This window comes from Oryx dammah, unplaced genomic scaffold (assembly GCF_014754425.2).
Source record: "Oryx dammah isolate SB20612 unplaced genomic scaffold, SCBI_Odam_1.1 HiC_scaffold_17, whole genome shotgun sequence".
NCBI classification, from domain to species: domain Eukaryota; kingdom Metazoa; phylum Chordata; class Mammalia; order Artiodactyla; family Bovidae; genus Oryx; species Oryx dammah.
In genome coordinates, this window is record NW_024070201.1 from 33687356 (window position 1) to 33696920 (window position 9565).

The following is a 9565-nucleotide window of genomic DNA, read 5'->3' on the forward strand; positions in this document are numbered from 1 at the left end:
AATGCAGTTGGTGTTAACCAGGAACAAACATCTACGTGGTCAGTCAGCTAGCATTCATGTGGACAAACTTAACATCCTTTAACTTCCCCACCACAGAGAAGTCTGTATTCTGTCACCAGTGGTAGAAAAAAAAAATCTGTCAACGTTGTGGACCCTGGAACAAAGTCCTCAAATTGAATTCTTTAATTAAAAAAAAAAAATGTTTGGACAGACCAGGTAACTGTCTTTTGTGTCCTGACTAACTTATAGAAGTTACTTTAATTTTTGTGATTATAGTATTCAATATTTAAAGCAATTTGGAAATTTCTTACTCCAAATGTACCCCTTTGCTTGTTGCCCCCATAAAGTGATACCTAAATGATCTTTAAAGGTCCAAATTTCACATTTTCAGATCAGTCTTGACTAATGTGAAATCTTAGTAGATTTTTATCTTTGATTTCTATTTGAACATGTTTTAATGTGGGTTGGCTATTTAGGACTGTTGCTGAAAAGACACACAGTTTTCCAGAACAACTCACAAGGCACTCAAGGATTATTTTTTAGGAAGTTGCCACAGGTTGTGCCCTGAGCACTTACAGCCAAAGGAAACCAGGAGGATCATGCTGCAGAAGCCCTTTGGAGGAACGTGCCAGCTGCTCCGTAACCATGACTTGGCTCTCCTTTGATGGAGAGATTAATAGTTTCCATAATCATATCATCCTGGTTGCTCTGTGCTCAGAGTTTACTCAGACTTGAAAGAAATGGAAATTAATTGAAAAGGAAAAAAAAAAAAAAATTCTTCCTCTCGCCTCTCCTCGAAACCTGGAAAAGTGATGAGACAGATTCAAGGGTTTGTTGCCAGCTGGAGCTGGTATTTATTTTTTTGCAATTCTGGATATAGAGAACCAGAAGAAAGCAACTGGACAGTGAGGAAGAGAGGTACGGAAAGAGAGTCTAATGCCCAAAGGTCTAAATAACTCCAAACACAACAGAATCACTGGGCATTGGACCCAAGATACACATGGAAGGTTATCTGTGCTCCTGGAAATAAATGCAAAGGGAGCAGAAAGGGGATTTTGTAGCTTACGTCATTGTCATCAAATGAATTGGGTTGGTCTAGTGCATTGGAGAAGGAAATGGCAACCCACTCCATTATTCTTGCCTGGAGAATCCCAGGGACGGGGGAACCTGGTGGGCTGTCGTCCATGGGGTCGCACAGAGTTGGACATGACTGAAGCGACTTAGCAGCAGCAGCAGTGATTTTTATTTGTGTCTACTTCTACCACAGAAGTGCTGCCATGAATTTATTTGCCACATCCTGAGTTTGGGAAATGCTTTGGTTAAAATCTATTCATTTCCAGCTCTGAAATTTGAGCTCAGTTCTTTTTAGGCTGTACCATCACTTTGTCCCTGGTAGCTCAGATGGTAAAGAATCCGCCTGCAATGCAGGAGACCTGGGTTCAATCCCTGGGTTGGGACGATCCCCTGGAGAAGAAAATGGTAACCCACTCCAGTATTCTTCCCTGGGAAATCCATGGACAGAGGAGCCTCTCGGGCTACAATCCATGGAGTCTCAAAGAATTGGATAGACTGAGTAACTCACACTTTTACTTTCATCACTGTGGACCAGTTCTCTCACCCTATATGCTAGTATTGATCTCTGTTAACATTGCTCTTGAGCCTTGAAGTGTTTCAGTAGCAGAGGATTTAGTCTTCTGTGGGAGAAAATGGATGTTCATAGAACACAGGTCTCTTTGTCACATCTCAAACCAGGGATAAACTTCCAATATGGGATCAGTAAGTGCTTTGTTGTTTACTGAACCAGTAAGAGAGAAACTGAATTGTGAATGAACACTTCTCAGTGATGCATGCCATGGTATGGAAGTTGTAGTGTGTGTGTTGAATTTGCCATGTGTTTAGCACGATGCTCAGTGGGATTAAGAAGTTGACAATTTGGTACAGGAAGAAAACAAAGTTAACAAGCGTTTATTTTATCTCCAAAAGTCAGAGTCCATGTCTCTTCTGAAATGACTTACTTTCACTTCTCAAAGTTACATGCTAGTCAGAGACTGGGGCTCTCTTGAGGCTTACATAACTCTTAAGAGATATATAGGTCTCTTTGTGGGTAGAGAGCTCCCTGCAGTTAAATACAGGCCTAACAGCAAGCTCCCTTCCACTGTTGCCCATCCGCCATTACAGTTAAGGACATCAGATAAATACTTGCCCCCCTTCTTGCGGGACCACATAAAGAAAGCATCTCCAGCCCGGAGCTTGACTCCATCCTGCCTGCAGAGGGAGGCTCTGAGAGCTGGTGAATATGCCAGCAGGCCTGCTGTAGCAGGACATGGTGATGCCACAGCAGAGGCTGGAGAGGACGAGGCCTTGATCCAGGAGGTTGGAGCAATGATGTGTATGTAGGAGACTCAAGGGTTTGTTGCCAGTGGGAGCTGAGATGAGGCCTAGTCACTGAGGGAGCACTGTGGAGCCCGAGGCAAACCCAACAAGATAAAATGCTGAATTTACAGAAACTAGGACACTACCTCAAGTGAGGATGAAGCAACAACAAGAACCCTGGAAGCCAAGAAGTCCAAGTAGAAAAGAACATAATCTTCACATCTACCATGAATCTTGGCTACACCCCTCCTCTGTGTACCTGGACAGCATCGTAGGAGGCAGCTGTGTAAGACACCAGCTTATTGGACCAGAGTGAATTTCACCGGAATTGGATATTTGGTTTTTAAATTTTCCTGCTACTAACAGATGGAGACCCAGAAAATATCAGCTTTATTATGGTAACAAAATGAAGCTGTTACTTTTTCTCTCCCTATCAGAGTACCAGTGTGAATTGAATTTTGAGACCCTGTAACATGAGGAAACAGAGAAGGCAATGGCACCCCACTCCAGTACTCTTGCCTGGAAAATCCCATGGACAGAGGAATCTGGTAGGCTGCAGTCCATGGGGTCGGTAAGAGTCGGACACGACTGAGCGACTTCACCTTCACTTTCCACTTTCATACATTGGAGGAGGAAATGGCAACCCACTCCAGTGTTCTTGCCTGGAGAATCCCAGGGATGTGGGGAGCTTGGTCGGCTGCCGTCCATGGGGTCGCACAGAGTCGGACACGACTGAAGCAACTTAGCAGTAGCAGCAGCAACATGAGGAAAGAGAGGAGAAGGAGTTGCCAAAGTTTTAGCAGATAAGTGAGAATCCTTACAGACTCCTTTTGGAATTTCTGCAGTCAGATATACTCAGTGTTTCTCTGCATAGATTCATTTCCAAGAAAATAGAGAAAGACAATAGATGAAAAAGATTTCATTTCAGGAGGCTTGCTGACTGACATCTTTTGTATCTAGAATTTATAGGGACCATCTAATATGTATGGTGGAGCCATGAAGGATCTCTATCATGGGGTGAAACCCTGTGTTCCTTTAAAAGCTGGCCTATCTAAAGGAAAAGAGAAACTGGAGAATTCCAGGTCTAACACACAACCAGTCTTCTATGTGAAACAAGAGAGACTGTGTAAGTAGAGTTCATTTATTCATTCAACAAGCATTTAGCAGTTGCCAGCTACATGAAGTCACAATGCTAAGTGCTGGGGATACAGTGCTTGGGATGTGACATTTGCTCCACAAATGTTAAATAAGTAAATAAAAACTATGCTCCATTTCCAGAGGGAGGCTTACCTGAAGCTAATGAACTTAAATCAGTGGTTCCCAAACTGATGCACCTAGAAATCACCTAGGGGAATCTAAAGCTTTAAAAAAAAAGATTACTGATGCCCAACTCTCACCTCTAGACATTCTGATTGGTATGGGGTACAAACTGGACATCAGGATTTTTAAAGCCCCCCGAGTGGTTCTTACGTACAGTGAAGTTTGGGGACCATTGGTTTAAGGACACTTCACTTGCTTGGGCCTCTTCCAGGACCATTGTATTGATTGGATTTCATGGTCAGCACAAAGTTTATGATGTCATAGCATTTCCAGTGCAAGGGCCTTTTCAAGAGACACACTTGTCTTTTTACTGTCCCTGGAGGTCTGTACCTCACCATCCTCCGCTCCTTTTCCTGGAGGAGTTGCCTGGTGATGCTTATGCAGCTGATTTAAAGCTCTACAGAATTCACTCAATGACTTTATTACAGAGACAAACAATAACCATGTCGGCTGCACATGTGGGCCAGTTGGCAGAGAGCAGGGCCGTGTGTGGCACTTCGTCTTCCTTGCCTTTGGCCAGGTACCCACCTGGGAGGTCACCTCCCTGACTCTCGATAGGGTGAGCACGACCACAGCCTGCAGAGGAAGCAGCAGAGCACCTCGCTGTGCAGCCGCTGATGAGAGGCTCTCAGCAGTGTTTGGAAGTGGCTCTGAACTTGCCAAGTGGCTGTGTGATCTGTATTTACCCATATCATCCACAGGGTGCACAGGCTGCTCGGGGTTCTCTGAGGCTTCCTTTTCCTGATCATGCTTTGGTGTGAGTCCTCTTGGCTCTTTCTGTTATTAAACACCTACTTAGCAGGTCACATTCAAGTTATTGATGCATCTGATTATCAGTGTCTTTGTTGCACTCTGAGGAAAATATTATGTAACACATAAGCCAGAGCCCCCAGTGATGACTAAAGGCAGATTAAGGGCATGGCTGCTTCTCTCTCTGTAGGGAAAGACTGGGGCTTTTTGGATTAAATTCTGCTGTAATAGCATCTATAGTCTTCTAATATCTGGCACTTAAGAAAATGTGCCCCCAACTAACCTCTTCTGGGGTGAGATCCAGGGTATAATTGCCAGCTAGGTAGATTTTCCCATCTCTCCTTTCTGACCCTGTGGAACTCCAAGAGGGGCATTCCTTGTCTGTCCGAATGGTATACCTTCCTCTGTTGACTCTTCCAAGTGGTCGCTTTTAGAGTCTTTCAGAATCTTCCTGATAATGTGAAAGCTTGGTCACACTATCTTGAGCTCAGTTGGAGAAACAAAGGAGAAGGGCCGTTAATCATCAAGTTTGCTCATTTTTCTTGATGCAGGCTCAGTGATACCCTTTCACAGAAGCTTCGGAGATCATTAATTAGAAAAATGGTACTGGCTTTTCTTTCTGCAGCTGCAGCTAATGCTGTTTGGCTTGTAGGAGGAATGACTGGTTGTGTGGAATGAGAGGAGAGATGATGCCTCTTTAAACAGCACAAAGCAAAGAGGGCAGCAGCAGGGGGAACCAAGTACGCCCGGGCAGTGGGGCCTGTTTCTCCAGCTGTTTCTCCAGCTGTAAGATAGTCTCTTCCGTCCTAAAGGTCTGAATAACCAGCATGACCTTGTAGTTAGTGGCATTTTTTCACACTTTGATTTATTAACTTGAGCAGGAATGCTGTTTTGCACAACTCAAGGGAGCACCATTTGCATTGCCTTTTATGTAAATCTTGCTTCCTGGATTTGGACTGTCTTGGGTCTTTCAGATGGTATTCGTAATTACCTCTCAGTAATGGACTAGGAGGTTTCCATATGACTCACAGCCCAAAGCCAGAGAAGTCTAGAAACCTGAAGAAACTAAAAAAAGTCCTTTGGATTTCTTAGTCAATTTTTTTTTTTTTTTTAATTTGGTGGTACATGGAGGTGAGAAATTCTCTGGGTTAAGTGAGGTCTTGGATTCTGGCTCCCCTTTGTCATTCCCTGTGTGACTTCAGGCAAGCTGTAATGCACAGAAAGTAAAAGGTTTTTGTCTGTTTGGACTGCTTTGTTCACTGTGTTAGAAATGACCACAAGCCAGGATCTCTTGGAGTAATGTGTTGAAGCAAGAATGTTCAAATGATAAACAGGGTTTCCAGTTGTAATTTTTAGAAGTGGAATTGAGACTTGAAGCAGATCTGGAATAAAACTTGCGTTAAAGCTGTGTGTCAACAGACTAGTACACAACTCTCCCCCATAAAGCCACGTGAGTGTTATCAGAGATGCATGATCCCTAAAGACACCATGGTGTGAAGATTACTGTTTTTGGAGGGAGATTTAGTAGATTTAGATCTTGAGTACTCAAAAGATTATGTGTGGCTTGATCTCTCTCATCCCTTGGCATCATCAAATGAATTCCATTTGAAAATAGATAGAACCCCATATGGCTTCTAACGTCTGAGGTCTTACTACACAAAAAAGAGAAAGCCCTCCATACATTCCATACAATATACACTCAGATTTGATATATTATTTAATATATCAAAACACAAAACTGAAAATTCAGCATGACTCTGGCTATCTTAGAAGTATGTTATCTTGGGACTGCAACTTTTAAAAAATAATTGTGTAGATCATGAATGCTATTTTTCTTTTTTTTTATGAATGCTATTTTTCAACTCAATAAATTATTTGTTCCAAGACATGTATTTAAATGTTCCTGTCTCTGGTGATATTCTACTTTATATTGAAGAGATTTAAAGAAAGGGAAAAAGAAGGAAACCTGCAGTTATTGAGTGCTTAGTGTTTGCTGGGACCTGATCCCCGAACCAGGGAATTTACATACATAGTCTTATTAATACAATAGTTTCACAAGGGAGATTATATCATCTTTGTTTTCTGGATGAAGAAAAGTTCAGAAAGGTTAAGAAAATTTTGCTGATCACAGAGATAGCTGGAATTCGAATCAAAATTTGTCTGACTGTAAAGCCTATTTCTTTACCTAAAAATTCTCCTTTTCCTATATCTATCATATTGAACATGGGACTGCCATAGTATGAAATGCTCTGTGAGTTTTACTTATTCTTTTCCCGAAGAGACACATGAAATGACAAAGACAGTAAGTCTCCAGAATTGGAACACTTTTCCTTGTGTGAGTATTCTGAAAATATAATTAATACCCATCCAAGTCTTTCTAGAAAAATAAAAAGTCAAGGATTTACTTCAAGAAAATAAAATATGAATTCACGGTAAACTTAGTCCTTGGTTTAATAAAAAAATGGGAGGCAAGCTTCGGGTATGGGTGGTTCCAGACATTCAAACAAAGTCATTAGTCCTAATTTCTCTTCATCTTTCAGTCGTGTCTTCATGTTGGTGTCCTTCTCCACTGGCTAACTTTCATTAACTCCAGGCTTTTATCCTCCAAGGTTAAAGATAAGAAAGAGGATCTTTTTCTGAATTATAAATAAGTCATAGGCCTGATTCGCATGGGCTCATATCAAATCATGTTACCATCATTGAACTGATTAATCTGGCTAAAGGCTTACAATTCTCTGATCAGCAGTTTAGAGTCATGTGATTACCCTAGAACTGGGTGGAAAGTAGGTAGAATAAAATCTACCCAAAGCAAATGGACGGAGACTAGGAGAGATATGGATCTCCAGAGGAAAACTGGGGTTCTGCTAATGGAAGAAGAGAAAATAGATGCAAAGCGTAAAAACAGTAATATCCTCTACAAGCAATGAACCAATAAATCAGGAAGTTTGTTAGTTAATATCAAACAATCACTGGTAAAAGTTGATGGGGTGTTTGTTACAATTGTTAAGTGTTAGTGTATGAACATTAGCATTTAAGTATGTTAAGCATTCAAAGATAATTACTATTGAAATAAGAAAAAATTGTGGAACCACTACTTAAAAAAGAAGGAGACCAAAGAAAATTTGATCTATCCAGCAAAAATTTGGCTAGGAAAGAAAAATATACATTTTAGGGTGAAATATACACATAATATGAATGAGTTAAATCTCATTATTAAAAGGTAAAGATTTTTCTAAGAGACAAAATCAAGTTTTTTGTTGTTTACAAGAGACAAACCTAAGACAGACAGCACTCAATAAAGGGGTGGATAATGATTAAGTAAGTAATAAAATCGAAAACAAGAATTGAAAAAATTAAGAATAAAGTTAATAGCAAAAAGAGACACTTGGTTTATTTCATAAACTATAATTGATAAAATTAATAAGATATAACAATCATAAACTTTAAAATACCAAATAATAGAGGGAAAAATATATTGTTAGAAATACAAGGAGTTTTTTTTTTAATTGTAAGAAACTTAAACTTGCCTTTCAGAAATGGACAAACCAAGTTTAAAAAAAATTAAAGTAAATTAAAAGTAAGGACATGGAGAATGTGAATAACTATTTTTAAATGTTGATTTTATGTTTTAATTATCAAATCTATGAGCTAGACATTGTTCTAAATACTTTATAAGCATGTATTCATTTAATCTTTATAACAGTCCTATGGGATAGACATGTTACTATCTTCATTTTACAAATGGAAAAAACCAGTTACGAAAAATGTAAGTAACTTGCCTTGGATCACACAGCTAAGTAAATGGCAAGACTGTGTATGGCCCCACAGTCCATGCTCTCAACTCCTATGCACTGAATGCACACATACCTAGACCTTGGTGCTCTATAGTAAAGAATATTTGGGCTCTCCATATTTGGTTCTTCTGGGCTTATCAGGAGACTAGACCGCAAAGCTCTCTTGCAGTAAGAAAGAACAATACAATTAGTGATAACCAATGAAGTGAGAACAGTGATGACAAGTATCATTTTTGGGCCAAAGCATTTAAAAGCTGGCATGCTACTGGGAAACTCTCCCTTTGGGTTACAGCCATGGCTTGAGATGGCAGAGCAACAGGATGAAGTTGTTTGAATCCCTGAGTAACCACACAGAACCACATGGAGGGAAGCTTCCCCAGAGAGTCACCCAATACACGTTGGACTTAGAGTGAGAGATAAATAAACCTTTACTAAGTTATGATAATAAAAGGATAATTCATTACTATAGGATTGCTTACTCTGCCTTGATTATTACATACCCCCAAATGAAAAATTCACATTCTTTTCAAATTTAATATAACATCCATAAGAGATAATGTGATGAGCCACAAAAGACATCCTAATAAATTTTTCTAAGTAGAAATCATACAGATACATTCTTTGATTCAGGTACAATAAAGAAAAAAAAATTAGAAGGAAAACCAGAACATAACCACAAGGAAATGAAAAAAAAATTTTTTTAGGGAAAGATTCAATACTAAACCCAGAAAGAGGCAGAAAACTGTAAAAGACTGATATTGACGTTGAAAAGGTAATAAAAGAACTACCCCCATCTCTACTTCAAGGCAACAGAAAATGGTGGAAATTTTTTGAATTATTTCTACAGAGATAACAACTGCATAAGAAGAGTCATACACAAAGGAACTATGTGATGGTTTTGTCACTTCAGTCATGTCCGACTCTTGTGACCCCATGGACTGTAGCCTGCCAGGCTCCTCTGTCCATGGGATTTCCCAGGCAACTGGAGTGGGTTGCCATCTTCCTGACCCAAGAATCAAACCCGGGTCTCCTGCATTGCAGGCAGATTCTTTACTGACTGAGCCAGAAACTATAGACCAGTCTTATTTATTGATATGGATGCAAAAATTCTAAACAAAATACCAAGAAATACAATTTAACACCATATTAAAATATATATGAATTATTTATTATTTGGGTTTCCCAGGTGGCACTAGTGGTAAAGAATTGGCATGCCAATGTAGGAGATGCAAGACACAGGTTTGATCCCTGGGTTGGGAAGGTCTAGAGTAGGAAATGGCAACCCACTCTAGTATTCTTGCCTGAAAAATTCCATGGACAGAGGAACC